Source organism: Tenrec ecaudatus, chromosome 8, assembly GCF_050624435.1.
Source record: "Tenrec ecaudatus isolate mTenEca1 chromosome 8, mTenEca1.hap1, whole genome shotgun sequence".
Lineage (NCBI taxonomy): Eukaryota > Metazoa > Chordata > Mammalia > Afrosoricida > Tenrecidae > Tenrec > Tenrec ecaudatus.
Genome location: NC_134537.1, coordinates 135,625,380 through 135,642,324, shown reverse-complemented (window position 1 = coordinate 135,642,324; position 16,945 = coordinate 135,625,380). Strand labels below are relative to the sequence as shown.

Genomic DNA, 16,945 nt, shown 5'->3' with positions numbered 1-16,945 from the left:
AAGGAGGGGGCTGTGAACTGCATTCCCAAAGTAATCTCCTTTTCTCAGAGACTCGTAGAGCCACACTGGTTTTCTCATTTGGATCTATTTCTTTGGGGCCCTGGCATATGAAATGCTCATTAATAATTGTAATAAGGGCTTGAGCCATCCAGGAGCTCAGAGGCTGGGGGTGGGGTTCGATGCAAGGGTGGCACGCAGGGCCTGTAGCTAGGTGTGGGGAGAGCTTGGATAGAAGCTGCCTGCCCGCTAGAGGGCTTTCCCCATCCCCACCAGCCCCCACCAAGAGCCCCTCTTTCCCCTCACACCTCCAGGGTGGCAACGATGTCATTTTTACCTCAGATTCTGTAAAGGGCGCTAGAAATCAAGGGGAAACCCCCCCCCCCACTGACGCAGAGACAAAAGTGCCTTAGTGTCTGGTATTAAAAACTCAGGCAGAATTCCTAAAGCTCTTCAAATTCTATTAGCACATATTTCCCTTTCCCCTTTTTTTCTTACAATTTCTTGTTCTTCTTTTAACATCCCCTTTCCCTTGGAATGCTTGATATCGCTTGATATCTTTGGGCTCTCAGGCCGCTGGAGAAGAGACCTCACTCCTGGTTCCCTACTAGCCTCATCAGAGGAGACCAAGTTCAACAGCAATTGCTGACCCACAAGCCCAGCTCTGCGGTGTGGTCAGCCTCTTAGGCCCTGCACACCTCCAAGGTCAGTGTGGCAACACCAGCCACAGGGGTCAGCAGAAACCATGACAGAGGTTAGCAGGGTGAAAAGAGAAAGTTTAAAATGCCATACCACTCTCTGAAATCAGTTTTCATTTGCTTGTCAGCCTTGTTTGTTCACACTGGATTAAGTAACTGTTTGTAATGGAGGAAAGAAAAATCAGGTGGGGCGGGCAGAGAGGAGCTAGTGGGGGTTTAGGTATCATTCTTCCCTCCCTCACTGCCAGGACTGTCGAACAAATTTACTGTGGTAAACTTCTAAAATCACATTAAATGGCCACTCATTTAGCCAACTGCAAGTTTTGAATTGTGCTCCAGGGGCAATTAAGGCCAGGAGCTTTTAGATCAACCAGAAATTCAGGAAATGGGCCCAATGATACCCTCCAAAACAGTTCCCTGATACTCTCAAAGGGAACAGGATCGCTCAACAGTGTGGTTTTAGGGCCAAAGAAAAACATTTGACCAAGTCTAAGGAAGGTAGTGGGATAGGGGGACTCTACAACAATTGACCCTTAAAGCCCACGTGGAGAGGGTGCCCTGTATAGCAGATTGCTCCAGAGAATGCTATAGAGCACCACTCTCAATTCTTCTAGCACAGCCTCGGGGTCACAGCATGAAGAAAAGTGGACCATGGAGAGAATCCCTCTTTGGACCCTGTTTATGTAAGAAAGAAGAAGACAGTGACATCTGCCTCCCCAAGCAAATCCCACACCATAATTCTTCCAATTCTGCCCACTTTCCTTGTTTGTTTCCCACCCTTACCCCTTCTGCTTTGCGCGTCTATGTTCTGCAAACCCTCCAAATACAAAGTCTAAAGCATCTTCTCTAGCCTGTAAGCCAGCAGCCCCCAGATAGCCTCTTGTGGACAAGAAGGCAGTCCACACGCCATCCAGCCGCTACTGCACTAGAGCAGGCAGAAGGAAGTACACCCAGCAGTGCTTGGCAGTGGAGGGCTGGGGCTACTCTTCCAAAGCTTGGCACATCATCACTTGAGAGCAAAAGGGAAATAGGTGTCCAGAGTCCTGTACCCCATCCTCCTCCAATTTAGGGGTGGGTGGTCCCTTCTGCTCCCCGGAAATATTTGGTCCTGACAAATGGAAAAATGGCTGAAGTGACACTTGGAAGTTAGGAGTCAAGTTACTGTTGATCCCCTCCTAGATCTTCCCTGGTGGTGCTGTTCTCCTGTTGTGTAAGCACTGGACCATGATTTGCAAGGTTGATGGTTCATAAGATCAGTTGTTCTGCAGGGGGAAATGGGGCAATTTACTACCATGAAAATGTATAGCCCCTAGAAACCCTATAAGACCCCTGGTTGCATAGTGGTTAAGTGTTGGGCTGGGGGTCTGAAGTTGGTAGCTTTGAGGGCCTCTGCTGGAGAGAGCGGGGCTTTGGACTCCCTGTTAAACAATTAGTCTCAGAAACTCACAGGAACCTTTCTACCCTGCCTATAGAGTCGCTATAGGCCAATATTGACTCCATAGCAGTGCGTTTGATTTCAGTTGGGAAGCCCTGTGTAGAGTGACTGAGTCAGAATCCTCTGGCCTTAGACTTTCCCAGCCTTCGAAACAAGAGGGCCCTACTTTAGACTGAAGCCAGAAGGGGGCTTGAGACTCTAGTAAGACGATGGATGATGAGTCAGTGATTGAGTTTAAACTTTCTCCAACCCTGGTAAGGAGAATCAAGAACAGCTACACTGAGGTCTTATACACAGCAGACCATTTCTCTGGTTGGTACTCAACCTGGGAAACCTGTACTTTCAGAGATATTTTTGGAGGAAGTGGTATAAAGACCCTCCCTGCCTAAAACGGAATGCCAATCTTCAATTCCTCAGAACCAGCTGTTCCCCTTACCTAAATCACTCTCTGGGCATTTGTGAGGAACTCAGGGAAGGGAGCCCGATGATTCCCGTTCCTGGTCACCAAGCCACTCTGGCAGGTCTGTCTTGACCACCCCTGAAGTTTCTTTTGCAGGCACACTGGGTTGTGAAAGAACCTCCTTACAGTTGGTGTAGCTTAGCAAATGGATAGCACTTAACAGGCGCTCACTGAACATCAGCTCCTTACCCCCATGCCCTGAGGGCAGGGGGCAGACAGACTTCAGGGCGTCTTTTCTTGACGGCCTAACCCAGGCAGGGGGGATCATGAGGGTCGCTAGCAGTCCACTCACTTTCTCGAATTTAAGTTTCAAGGTCATGAGCCTCAGTCCAGACAAGGTGGCAAGGTCGCAGACTCCCCCTCCACCTCCCCACCCACCCCCGCGAGCCCGCCCCCGCTCCATCCCTCCCCACCCTGGCTGGGTCCTCCAGGCTGGAGGGCTCAGTCCTCTCTAACCGAGTCCAGAGTTCAGCCCGCGCAACTCTGGCCGCCGCGGGGGGCTGGAGAATGCTCCAAGGCCAAAGGCCCAGCGGCGCTGGGGGTTCCCGCGGGCCTGGCTGCTTTCTCCCGGGCTCCGCCGCACCCTCGGCCGCCCGCGCCTGGCTCGAACCAGGTGCCCGGGTTTCCGGCGCAGTCGCTGAGCTCTCGTTGCTGCGGCGTCCGGGCGGCACCCATCAACGTCCACCGGCGCCCATCCTCCCCGGGGGCTCCGGGTCCAGTGGAGCAGGCCCGGGGGCGGTGCGGACGAGGACGCCCAGAGCGCTGGCCCAGCTCAGGGCCTGCAACAAAGAGCTCGACCTTTTCCAAGCCGCCAGTGAAGTCTGTCTTCACGCCGCTTGGCGGCCGTCCTTTCCACCAGCGCCCCTTGCACCCGCTCCCAAAGCGAGGTCCAGCCGAGGGCCCCCACCCGAGGGCCCCCACCCCGCCCCACCCCCGCGGCAGCACCCCTGCACCACGGAAGCCATCATTCTATTACCCGTCGAAGGATGGGGCGCTGGAGGAGAAGTCGGTCGCAGGAGGGCTGGCTGGGGGCATGGAAGTATTTAGCAGTTTCAGTGCCGTTACAGCCTAGCAGGGTGTGAAAAGCAATAGGAATGTGAAATACTATGGGAAAATGGAGCGTTTCCAAGGAGGCCCCTCCGCGGGCCTGGAGGCTCCGAGTCCTTGCCGCCCCTCCTTTCCACCCCACGTGTGGCTGCGGGGGAATTGCTACTGGCGAGGACCACAGAGGAGACCCGGGGGCCCTCGAAAGGTGGGGGGGGGGGCACATCGCCGAGAGGAGAAGAGGAGGCCTCCCGGAAAAACCGCCAGAAATCGATCAGCGTCTAAGGTTTATTGGAAGTCTCCCACACCTTAAGAACTCGCCCAGCCCAGGCGTGAATGTGAGGAAAGGCTGGGGTCACCGAAGAGATAGGATTATGCTGAAAGCCAGGTTGGGGACAAGATTTCCCCAATTTAATACTCATGCCAGGGGGGCAGCAAAGGCGAGCGCTCTCCTTCTCAGCAACAGGTTCTCACAGTGCCCAGCAGACAAGGCCCTCTTCCCTGTCATGTGACGGTCACCACCCGCGTCGCCCGCTGCCCCCTCCCAGCAACCACAGAGCGGCTCAGGGCCACCTTCCAGGCCACTGCATTCCCGAGTCTCAAGCCACAGGTCAGCGACAGGGGGAGCCAGACCACGGACCTCACACCCCGAGCTAGTTTGATGCCCAGGCCCCTGCTCTTGGGAACCAGGCGGCGCCCCAAGGAAGACACTTGGCGGCCAGGGGAGGGGAGCGCCACTCCCCTGCCCCCCTGCTTGTTTGCACACCCTTGCCCCTTCTCATCCCGGTGGGAATCAATCCGAACCTGCAGGAGGGGGGCTGTATTCTCGGGGCCCTGGGCAAAGGTGGGCCGGTCTCCTCGTTGCCTCCCATAGCTTACAGTCAGTTTGGGGATGCTTCTGCCAGCGCCCTGCTGTTTCCTGCTTACCCTCGGAGAGAAGAGGCGCTCGCAGCCCGCCCTTGGCAAAGGGGTTCCCCAAACCCGCGTGCGGAGGAGCAGCTGGGGCCTTGCGGGCTTTGGACCTCGCAGCCTAGGATTATTTGTGCGTCACAAGGACGAAGATGTATTTACGCACGCATGGCTGGCCGCGTTCCCCCTGATTTTCTCCTGTGAATCCTTCCTGGCTCTTGCTGTGCAGGCAACGCCCCAGGCCCCGCAGCAAGAGCTGGCGACTCGCTGGTGACTCACGAAGGGAGGCGTGCGTGTGCGTGTGCGTGTGCACGGGCGAGAGGGACACTGACGGGAACCAGGCCGAGACACTAGCGAGCATCCCGCTCCTGCCTTCGAGGCCTGCGCCCCGCGCCCCTTCTCCCCGGGAGCACGGAGGACAGCCCGCAGGGCTCGAGATGGCGTCGGGCCCAGGCATTTCCCAAAGGCCAGCCTGGCGCACCGCCTGGTCCCAGGTCCCCAAGGTTCCTCCCGGGCCCACCCGGACTGCTGGCCCCAGCTCCGCACGCGACCCGGGGGCCCAGTGAGCTCCCTTCCTTTCGGCTCGCTGCTGGCGGTCAGCGGGCGCGGGCCCCCCACCCAAGGCCTGGGACACCCCCTCCCTCCACGGGCGACGAAGGGGGCCGGGAGGTGGAAACCTCGGAGAGGCCCGGCCACCGCCGCCGGCCTTCCCACTTTCCTTCCCTCTTTCGTCCCCTCCACTTTCTCCTGCGTTGGGCCCTTTAGTTTTCCACACGTGTTTTAAAATATTCGTCTGCGGGCGCATTTCAAATGAAATGTCTCCTTTCAAAGTCGGCAGCAGCAGAGGGAGAATTACAAATAGGATTGGATTTAATTAGATGGTAATGCTCCACTCATTCCCCTATAATTAAACAGAGATCCGAGGGGCGCTTCGGGGCCCACAAGTGATTATTACAAACATATTTTACATTTACATTAAAACGCTGTCCCCGGGGTGTAATCTAGGATCTGCTGCATGCATTTGGTTTTCCAAGGAGAGCGCTGAGCTGAGGTCAGAACAAGGCTCCCCAGCAGGGCAAGGATGACAGAGAATTGTGATTGTTATTTGTATTTTTTCCCTTTTCTGGCTTGATGGATGGGGAAAGATAGTTGATGGTACCTAAGGCCCCTCATTATTCCCAAGCTTTGAGGCCCACTAAGACACCCCACCCCACCCATTAAAAGCCTGCATCCCTGATGCAAAACCCAGGGGCTCCGCAGAGAACCCAGCCACATTCTGTAGCCTGGGTAGGGATCTGACTGCCCTGCAGAGGGAACCAAGAAGCTCCACAATCTCTCTTTCTCCTCACGTCGTCTTTCTCCCACTCAATTCCCTGCCATAGCTGGGAATGGGCCTCGACTTCCAGCGGGGGACGCAGGCTCTTTTGCGCATTCTCCGGATTCAAAATTAATCTTGCCAGACCCAGGGGCGCTTTTGATAGAAACTGCTTCCCTTTTGGAAACACCACTCTCTTTCCCTAGGAAAAGAAAACCTGCCCTTTCAGACTGCCTTAAAAGCAACAGTACACAATATGACAAAGTATTGATGGTGTGGAAATATCAGTTTCTAATAGTAGTCTTGGAGTAAAGATGATGAGGAAATAGTGGAGCCAGGCCTGGTTAAGTAACTGGCCTCCAATTAGGTAATCATTCTCTCCATACATCTACTGGGGGTGGGCTGGGGTGGGGTATACACTGTTTTTATTTGCCTTAAAACATTTTCTACAGTGCAACTTCCTTTCTACCTTTGCCTTTATCTTCTGTAAACAAAGGATCCCTGGAAATAAGGGGCCCTGACTCCAACCCCCTCCAGAGACAGCAATTAGTGGTATCAGGTCCATGCTTCTTTGGGCCAGCGCCTTCTTTTCTGTAAAGAAGGGTTTAGACTAGGAAATGTAAAGGCACCTTTCCATTCTTAAGTCCAGTGCTTTTTAGACAAAGCATTTCTTCTATATTCCTGAACCGTTAAAGAGACTAGACATTCCAATGAAATTTAGCGCCAAGATGTAGATACAAGAGGATATTTTCAACATTTGGAGGTTCCCTCTTTGGTCCATTCCTCCCATTCAAGACCTCTCTTCTGGCCATGGAAAGAGACTCTCAGGGCGGAGGGTCTGAACCTAGTCAACATCCAAGTCCCTTCTTGCCATGATTCATTAGGAGCCTTAATCCTCATCAGAGTGCTAGCATCAGACTTTGTGACCCTGCCGATTCAGGCACCGCCAGTGCAACCCCATAAAACCCACCAAGAGACTGGCCAACATATGCACACATTAATTAGAGCTCTGTGAGTCTTTGACTTCCAGTCTGATGAATAGCTCCAGGGCTGCAGGGGCAGGGGGCTCAGGGTCCTTTTCACCCACCAATGCCCTTTGGTCCTACTAGGGCATCAGTTGAACGCAGTGGGTGATCTGAAAGCTTTGAAAGGGTGGCTTAGCCACAGTAACTAAGACCACAATGTTGGTTATGTTCCTCAGAGAGACAGGCAAGAATCTGTCTAAGAAAGGAATAAAGATTCAACAATACATTTTTGTTGGTATTGCTGCATCTGGTATTATGAGAAAGACAGGGAGAAGCCCAAATGAAGGAAAGAGAGAGAATATATATATATATATATATCCAATGGAAGATATGATACTTTCTTACACACACACACACCACAGCTCTATAATTTCATCCATAAGGTAAAAATGCTTCCAACCTCATTTACCTTAGTACAAGGAAGGTGGTGAAAGGAACCCGCCTGGCCTGGAGACAAGGTAACAACCCTGCTCCCACCTTCTCCTTGCTGCCTAGGTAGGTTCAAGGAGTACACAGAACCCCTTAAATAGCAAAACTGTTCCCAGCCCTGGGAAACAACCCTCTATATTGCACTTTCCATCAAGCTGTGTCTTCTCATCCACTTTTGACACCTAGAGGGAGATGATCAGTTAGTCCATGTCTAGATTAAACTGTCAAATGTTTGAATCGATATTACTGAAGGTTCTATCTGTCCAGCATTGGAAGGGACCCAGTAAAGCTTTATCTGCAGCTCTTTTTAAAATTTCTATTTATTTATTTATTTTTTGCAGCTCTTTTTTAGTTGCAGAAGACAAAATGCCTTCAGGTCTATCAGCATGTGCTAACTACTCAGCAAGGTGATCCCAGTGGTGTTGAAACAAACAACAAAAGGAGATTTCCCAATCCCTCTCCATCCCAAGCAGCCACTCCTACAAGTTGGAGCATGTCAAAAATAATTTTGCTATTTAATTGCTGTGTAACAATTTATTACATTTTGGTTTGAGTTGAAGAAGGCACATCAAAATAAAAATAAAGAAAGGAGGAGCTACCGCGCCACAACTCTAGAATTCTATACCCTCATGTTTATGCAGGTTTTCTCACCCACTTTGCCCTTATAATCAACTCCATTTAATGGCTGTGCTCCTCAGTTATTACAAAATACAGTGAGGAAGTACCTCATGTCCTCACCAGATTGTGTTGGGTGTGAGCCTCTTGATGTTCTTCAAAGCCTCCAGGGACCCCACCAACATCAGAAAAGATACGATTGGAGTAATCTACACCATTCTGGATGCACAGAGAGTATATTTTTATTTATTTTACCCCACATATTAAGATGAACAAGAAGTGAGCTACAGTGTGAGGATCATGAGGTGATAACTGAACAGACATTGAAAGAGGCTCTCACGTGTACATGGCGTATTTTTGAACTATGAGACTGGGATGCTTGTTGATTAGAAATTAGTCTAATCATCCGGGTATATGAGAAAGTAGACACTAAATATATTTAGATAGCCTATGATATGTTGAGAAAAGGCATCTTATCTATTGAAAATATGGGATTGAAAAATGTAATACATTATTTTTGTTGTTCAGTCGGTCACACTATGGGAGATCTGATGAGAATACTTCTATCTCTACTATTCTCTTCCCTTATCTTCCCAAGGAGGAGATTTGCTCACTGAAAACCATTTGCTCCTCCAATTAAGTCAGGTCATGAAGAACAGAGATTTGTAGCACTGACCAAGCCCCAGTTGAAAGGATAAGTCAGAACAGAACTGGAAAAAAAAATGGATCAGTGTTCTCTAGTCCGGTGTTAAAAAATCAGCAGTCTCTTACAAGGAAGACAAGTCTTCCCTAGAAATAGCTGCTGCCTCTTAGGTGACACCCCTCCCCCCCTTTCCTACTAAGGGTGTGGTGAACATTGCCCCAGGACCTCTGCCCTTAACTAAGACTTCAACCAGTGTAACAGTTCAGGTGGGGCACCGCTTATTCAAAAAATGGAATATTTTATACTGAATTTAAAATAGCCCTAATGATGTAAACTCAGAAAGAAAAGGACTGGTTCCAGCCAGAAGGGAGTTTAATCATTCACTCCACCCCTAGGTCTCACGTCTCTCTAGATGCCCCAAAGTCTGTAAGTTAGGCAAACAAACAAGTAAATCTGCTCCACGGAGCAGGATGGATGTTTATGTCTCCTGCAGCTTGTCCTGTTGCCTATTCCCTGCTAATAAATAAGGAGGTTGTTCTCATGGTGATGGTCTCATTGCAAAATACAAGGGACGTTAGAAACTGTCTTTTTGAAAGGTGTGCTCTGTAGAAAACACCATGGGTAGTAATTCTGGCTTGCCTTCTTGGGTTAATAAACATCTCTCCACCATATACACACACACAAAAATCAGATTGCCTTTCCCCCCAGAAAACAGGTGGGTAACTATCTGATTCCTAAGGAGGGGTTACCTTGTTATATTGAAACTAGGAGGTTATTTCAGAAGAGCAACCAAGACAAGTAAGGGGCCCAAATTTGTGAAACTCCGCCAGCCAAAGAGTGCCTTTGGGGGGAAACCTGGAGGAAAGGGAAGGAAGTTGAGGGAGCATTTGGCTGCAGCAGTTGTTTGCAGAAGATGGAACATATGGTGCCAGGGTTTTCCAAAGATGACAAGGGATCAAAAGTAAAATTCATTTTCCCACAAGCCACGCCTTCTCCCAAATAAAGATAGAGCTGGAGGACTCCTCTCTCCCCGCCCACCCACCCCCAACCCTTTCACAGTGAAGGAACATACGTGTCTCTTAGAAACAATTCTCATCGTTTTGTAATAATAATAACAACTGAGTTATTATTACAACAGGAAAACAACGTATTAAAACAACAACAAAAAGCTTGAAGTTTGGGCCTAGTCTGAAAGGGGGGCAGGTATATATCCAACCGGGTTCTTCATATTTCACGTTTTACAGACCCCCTTTCCCCTGAAGGGTATATTTTCATTAGGTCATAAATGTACCAACAGATGAGGTGGGTCGAGGACCTGTGTATGTGTGCTCAGGCTCCAGCGCTCTCCCCACCCCTGCGCTGTGGCCAGTGATTAGAGTTGGGGTGTCCCTCAGGGAGGCATCCTAGGGCTTTGCTTTGGCTTAGTTCTTAGACTTTCCATCAACACCTCTATGCTGCCTAAAGTCAGGTATTTACTTGCCTGAAACTATAGGAAGGTGTGTGTGCTTTGTTTTGTTTTTAAAGGAGGGCTTTTTAAAGAGTTAGTTAAAATTGAACTCAGGGAAACTGAGGCCCCAGGGCCTGTGCCTAGGCTGGAGGAAAAGGTTTTCAGGGAGGCCTTCGATCTGTATTCTCTTCAAAGGGGCAGGGTGGGTACCCTTGAAGGTGAAGGCCCTTGATCTCCCAGCCCTGGAAGCCAGACAAAAGAGGTCTTGGGAATCACCTTGTCTCTGCAGGTCACTCAGACTTCTTTCAGCGCATTTCTCAACAGGAGTCCAGATTACGTGACCAGGACCAATTTAGTGGGTCCCTCCAAAGCCAGAGAACGCTTCACTCCACAGTACTCATTCACATTGAGAGGTTAGTAGGGGTTGCAAATAGACACATATACTGCAAAATAGCAAACACCACCGGGGAACATTTTATCTGCTTGGGTCAGATGAGCAAACACACACGTACAGTCTTTGCTTACATCACTCCCTGAAATGCAAAGAGGTATATTTCAATAGGGATCTGCGTGCGACAGAGAAAAAAAATCGAAGCAATAATCAGAGCCCTCTTTTTCTGATTTCCCTGTCCCTAAAAAAGCGTTGATATCAAGCAGTGCAGAGTGGATGAAGCTTAGGAAAGGGTAAGCAGAGCGCTCAAGCCCGACCACAGTTCAGTTCGTGGCTCAAGGAGAACGGCTTTGATTTGACACTGCGCGTATTCCTCTGCCCTCTGGGGCTGCCTGGGCAGAGATGCCCCAGGAGCATTTATTTCTAGGATTGAAACCCAACAACTAACCCGACTGCTGCATAAGAGAGCGCTCTAAGATGGACTGCCAGCGAAAGGCTTCTTGACCCCTGTGGAAATTAGTCATATTGACAGACGCCAAGGGAAGGTAAATTACCCCGCGAGCTGATGTTATGCAGAAACGTGCCTGGTTGGGACTCTGCTGCGGCGCCAAGGGGCCAGGGGCTCCGAGTTCTTGTCCCCCAGTCGCGACAAAGCCGCACTGGACTCGGCTGAGCCTGCGGTGGCAACGGGGAGGCGGCGGGAGAGAGCAGTTAGTAAGTGCGATGGAGGAAGAGGGTGAGGCAAACCCGAGAGCCAAGTGCTGAGCGGTGCTGAGCCCGGAGCTGGGCCAGTGGGGGAACCAGGGCGCAGCGCCGCCGAGACGCCCGCCCGCCGGCGGGGAGAGGGGGAGCGAAGGCTGGCTTCTGAGCGCCCAGGTCTGCCACTTGGGAGGTCCCGGCCTCCACGCGGGCTGGCCCGCCGCCCCCTCGGGAGGCGTGCGACTCGGGAGCGGGTCCCAGCTACACTAAGGCTCCAGGCGGTGGCTTGCAACCTGGCGGCGGCGGCTGCAGCCTAGAAGGCAGGCCTGGCGGTCGGGAGAGGAGGGCCGGGCCGCGCAGGGCAGCATTTTACAAGGCTTGTGCGTCCAAGGGGGGAGGGGGGAACCAAATCAAAACAAACCGCTGGCTCCCAGCGCCGGCCGGGCAAAGGGAAGCGGCCCCCGAGAACTGCAGAGCGGGGGTTTCGAAAAGCGCAACGTGTTTTACTTTTAACTGAAACAAGGGGTCCCCAGGTCCCCCAGCAAAGCGGTTGGCGCCTCAAAACTGCCAGCAACCGCGTGCATCCAAACCATCCGTTGTGCGGATCGACCGGAGGAGAGGAGACGCGCGGCCCGGGGGTTTCTGCGAGAATACAGGGTCTGGTCAGCCCACCGCGTTGCTGTCTTTACATCGAGTCTGCAAAAAGGGGGCGATGGGGGCAAGTGCCTCCGCTGATGTCAGAGACCGACCGGCGGGCTTCCCCGAAAGCAGCCCCCCGTGGCCACACCAGACCCAGTCTGAGCCGCCGAGGGAAGCAGCTGCCCGCAGCTCCAGCCCAGCTCCAGCTCACAGAGGGGCCCCTAGCGCCGGGGCCTCCCCCACCTCTCTGGGGTCGGTTCCCTGGTGGCTTCCCAGCTACCCTCCCTCCCTGGGGCTTAGGGATAGAGGTAGCTGCCACGGGTGTTTTGAGTAAGAAATACTGATCTTTCCATGAAAACAGACCCTAACCCCCCCTCCCGCCCCCGCCGCCCGCCTCGCTCCTCTCTTAGGAGGTCTCCCTGGGCTGCTGGCTGGGGCCCTCCGCTGTGGCCCTCCGCAGGGACGAGGACCGTGGGGGCAGGGGTGAGTGGAACCCGGAAAGCCGCGGCTCTGAGGGGTCCCCCCCGCACCCCTCCTCTCTTCTGAGCCGGGGTGGGCATCCTCGGGTGGGCAGGAGAAGGGGGAGAGAAGCCGGGCTTCCACCCGGGAGGCAGAGGAGCTGGGCATTTATTTAAGACGTTTATTTCCTTGTTTCAATGAAGGTTTTAAAAATAAGCCTCGTTGTTCCTCTCCGCTTCATGACCAACCCAAAGGGTCTCGAGAAATGAGAAAGTTGGGGCCCAGACTGGCCCCATCCACGTGACGACTGTTGACTGCGCGCACAGCGGCGCCCCTGGGCGCCCGGTCCCACTCCGGAGAGGACCGGGCCCAGCCTCCAGGGGGGGAGCCGCCGCGGGGCCTCCCGCCACCCCTCGAGGGACCCCCCTCGCCGCTTTCGGATCCCAAAGAAACTCCCACCCCGGGCTCCGGGAGGCCGCTCCGGGCTGCCCCGGCGGGCGCGGAACGTAAAGCCGGCCCCGGCGCCAGGCCTCTGCGCCCCCATTCCCTGCTCGCGCTCAGCGAAACCCCACTGAGCTTCTCGCCGAGCGCCCCGCGCGCAGCCCGGGGCTCCCCGAGGTGCCCGAGGCCCCGACGCCGCGCCCCTACCCACCGGATGGTCCTCTGGAAGGAAGGGGAGGGGGCGTCGTTGCGGGTCGGTCTGCGCGGGGTGCGGGCCCATCGCGTGTGCCCTGCGGGAGAAGCAGCTCAGAGAAGTGTAGAGGAAAAGGAAGGGGAACCCTAACACACGCACACGCGCACACGCACACGCGCACTCCCACAAACCAGCTTCAGGGTTGGCCTTTGTCAGTTTCGCACGAAGAGACCTGGCGTGTCTGGAGAAGGTTTTTGAAGACGTTTAGGAAGGAGGCTGAGTTTTCTGCTGAGAAACTCAATCTGCCATACAGTAGCGGCTCCATCTGGGATCTGTCACTGCTGACAGCACCACAGGGCACCGCCGTGATCTTCCGCCCAGCCTGCGCTCCCCGAAATACCCTCCTTAATCAAAGGATGTCTGCGCGCCTGGACGCAGCTGACCGCGCCGCCCGAGCAGCTCGGCCACGGATTCCCCGCGGTCCCGCCCCTCCCCACGCACACAGCCACGGCCTCTCTCCATTTCTCAGCACATTAATTAAAGGGGAAGGCGGGGGGGGGGGCGAGGCAGGGGCTGATGTCATGGTTCTCAGAAGACCATAAACGTAAAAGAGTCATCCTGTGAGAATCCCTGAAAATGACTTTAATGAATAATTTCAGAGACAGTTATAGCTTTGGGTGATTACTGAGCAAGAATATGAAAACCAGATTTGCGGAGCGCAGGCCATCGTCAGGCGGCTTGCCCACCACTTTCTCCCATTTAAGACCCCCACCCCCACCCCACCCCAGCTTCCTTCAATGCCAATTCCAGTTCCAGGCTTAAGTTGCGTTTTCAGATTTTCGTCGTTAAAAACAAAAGCCACAGACACATCTGTCCGTTTCTGTATTACTCTAAAGACATAAATGTCAGCTCAGGGCGCTATCACCACCCCACCCCCCTTAAATGGAAGGCACTCCGCCGCACTGGTGTCAGGGGCCACAGATTTCCATCCTTTTTACAAAGAGGGATTTACAACCATCTTAATTTAGAATAATATCTATTCTGTTCTCTTCTCTATAACAATGCACTTAGTGAAGGTTGGGAGGAAATCTCTGTCCCTGACCAAGGGCATCCTTTGTTCTAAAGCATTGGGTTGGAGTGTAAGTAAAGGACCTGCCTCCTTCCGGAGAATGCACAGGTCTCCCTGACTGCTTAGAGCTTTTGTTCACAACTTATGGAAAGATGATTTGCTGCTACAAAAAAAAAGACTAACATCTTAAAACACATTTTCTTGTCACTGAGGAGCACAGAGTTGGGTCTGGTAGCTCCTGATTGCTAGGAGGAAACAACTAGGGTATTAGTTAGAGTGCTGTGGGGTGGGGTGAAGCTGCCGGGGGCTCTGAAATGGCTTCACTGCTTTAAACTTGGAAATATAAACTGGGACTCTCTGGACCTATGATTCCTGTGGAATCATCCCATCTCATTATTAAGTAAATGCTCATTTATGGTTAAGCATGTAAGTATTCCAGACAAAAGCAATGCTTGTTTGTTTTTTGTCTTGACTGGTGTGAATGACTCTAGCAATTGGTTCTTGGCCTGAGCAGACTCCACCAGGAGGGCAGATCTTGGGGAACCCACTTACCAGTTCAGAGCAACCTGTCCCTTCCCCTCCAGAACCACTCTAGGCACTCCAAGTCATTCAGGCAGAATTGTCTAGAAGCTGCATTCCCCACCCCTACGCCCCAAAGGACAGAGCTCAACGTTTCCTCCCCCTTGGCTGGGGTAGGGTTGAGTGGAGAAGGAAGGAGCCAAGCTCTGAATGTGACGTTTCCCTATACTTAGCCCAGGAAACGGTCCTTTTCCGTTACAGATTGCACAAAGGCACTTTGAATGTTGTGGTGTATTCAGTTGCGACCAAGAAACGAGGAGAGGAGAACATTTGGGAAGTTTCCCCAACTGGATTTCCTCTTTATTTTTACTCCCTCGCCCTTCCCGCTCAAATAGATCTTAGTCCACCCAAGTCGCAGGCTGTTTCTTCCCCCCTCTTTAGGTTCCTTCACTGCGGCCTCTGATGGTGAACACAGCTTGCCCTCCTCAGCCTGTGAGGAAAGAATCAGCATCTTCCATGTTGGCTCGGAATCCTTCGTTGTCCATTGAAATCCATGTGTGGAGCTGGTGAATTCTCTCCCCGAGAGACTTCTCTCGACCCCCTCCCCATTCTTAATAAAACCGTCCCCAGTCGAGCCGACCAAAGCTTGCCAAGGCCCGGATGCCAGACCTGGCGGGAGGGGGGGGGGGGAGGCTGCCGAGCATGGATGTGGCCACAGGCAGTGGTTCCTGTTATCTGCGTTTGAGAACTAGACTCCGATCGAGTCTTTGACATGAGTCAGAGTTTTGAGATGGGGAGTAAAACAGGGACTAAATGTGCAATTTATGGTGTTCCCAGGGACTTGAGATGACTAGGTAGGTGTGGGACGCTTCAACCTGAAAGCTCCCCCCTCTGACACAGGGAACGGACAAGAGGTCTGGGGGGTCCTGGTCTTGGTCCCAGGAATTACACGCATCCACTCAGCCTCTGCTCTGGGCGGTGAGACCTAGGAGAGAACCCAATGCTGCCAGCCATACCTGCCTGCAACTCTGACAGGGGAGTGGGTGGATCTAGCGCCTCGTTTGCTAACCCATTGGGCTTTACTAGCAGGTGCAAAGGCGACCGCTGGATCCGGCGCTTGGCAGAAACGTCGCTTACTGCAATTAGGGTCTGTGGGGGCTGCCACGCCAAGCACAAACTCCTACCACTTGGGCTAAAGTCCGTAGAGTCGAGGGGGTGCCAGCTTTGCCCTTCCTTCCCTCCCCCGCGCTGGGCCAGTCCGGGCACCGCGGCCAGGCCGCAGCCGTAGGGGTAGGAGCGCGGCGCTCCCGCGCAGGGCCAGCACAGCAGCTCCTGTCCATCAGGAGCGGACGTGGGACGCTCTCCTTGGCAGGATCCACCAGACACAACGAGTTGCAAAATTCAAAGTGGGAAGGGGGCAGTAGGAAGGTTAACAGGAGGCCTCGCCTCACCCCAAACAAGGAGAACAGAAACGTCTTCTCGGCTAAAAATACATATTTAGAAAATCCCCGTGCGCAGGCGGGCGGCGCGTTCCAGCTGCCGGACTGGCCCCGGGAAGACTTGGCCGCGCGGACGCGCATTACACCCAGCGCGGCTGGGATGGCTCCGAGCCGTCTGCCCTGACGTCAGCGAGACTCCGGGCCCCGCCGCGGCCAGATAGGCGAGCGCTGCCGGGCGCGGGCGCGGCGCTAATCACTCCCAGATGTCCCTAATAGCGGAGATAAAGACGGACAGAGCGCCCGGGAATAAATTTGTAATCAGGGCTCTACCATCTGATCATCAAAGCGGCCCCAATGCCCCGCGAATTAGAAGGGAATGCGTGTGCAGAGAGAGGGGGATCACGGCTGGGGAAGCAGGGGGTAGGTGGGGGTGGGAGGAGGGGGAGGCGGTGGCGTCCTCCTAGGGAACGGACTGGGACAGCGTGCAGCGGGGAGAGAATCCTGTGCCTTCAGTGAGCGTGTAAATCAGATCCCCAGTGCGCTTCTTGAACCCCTCTCAGCCGGGCGGCTGGAAATTACCCAGCTGCTTTAGGCCAATAAGCTGGGGCAAAGAGTTGGACGCTTAGGAGGGGAAGCCTCGCCTTCATTCCGCACTGCTAGTAGTCACACTCAAAGCTGCGTTCCGCCCCCTCCCAGCCCCCTGGCGGAATTCGTTTCCTCTCTCCAGAGGGAGGGAGGATGGGGGCGGGGAGGGGAAGGAGAGACCTAAAAGATAGGACTTCATCTGCCCTCTCTCCAGGACTCCTTCCCCATGAGCAATTCCGCAAGCAGCAATTCAGAGCCACAGTTGAGCTGCTTCCCGAAGGTGCTGCGAGGGCCTAAGGTGGGCTCCTGGCCCACCAGAAGTGTTCTCTCTGAGGCTCAGACAAGGAGGGAGTCCTCTGCGCACAGGAGATTCCTTTGGCGACCCCACCGAGAGCTAGGATCTGAGCCTTAGGAGCTGGTCCCTTTGGAGAGGAGTATCCTCCAGTCCACCCTCATTGACAATGAGTCAATGCTGACTCATAGAGACCCCCTAT

At 53.4% G+C, this 16,945-nt stretch overlaps 1 protein-coding gene across 1 annotated transcript in view; it reads right to left on the bottom strand.

Annotated features, from left to right (window-relative positions):
* SCRG1 (stimulator of chondrogenesis 1) overlaps positions 1 to 13,196 on the bottom strand; it is a 171,733-nt gene extending 158,537 nt beyond the window's left edge. The window contains exon 1 of the mRNA XM_075556869.1: positions 12,858 to 13,196. The gene's annotated coding sequence lies outside the window, so the exon portion shown is untranslated. The remainder of the gene's footprint in view (positions 1 to 12,857) is intronic.
* Between the last annotated feature and the right edge of the window lie 3,749 nt (positions 13,197 to 16,945).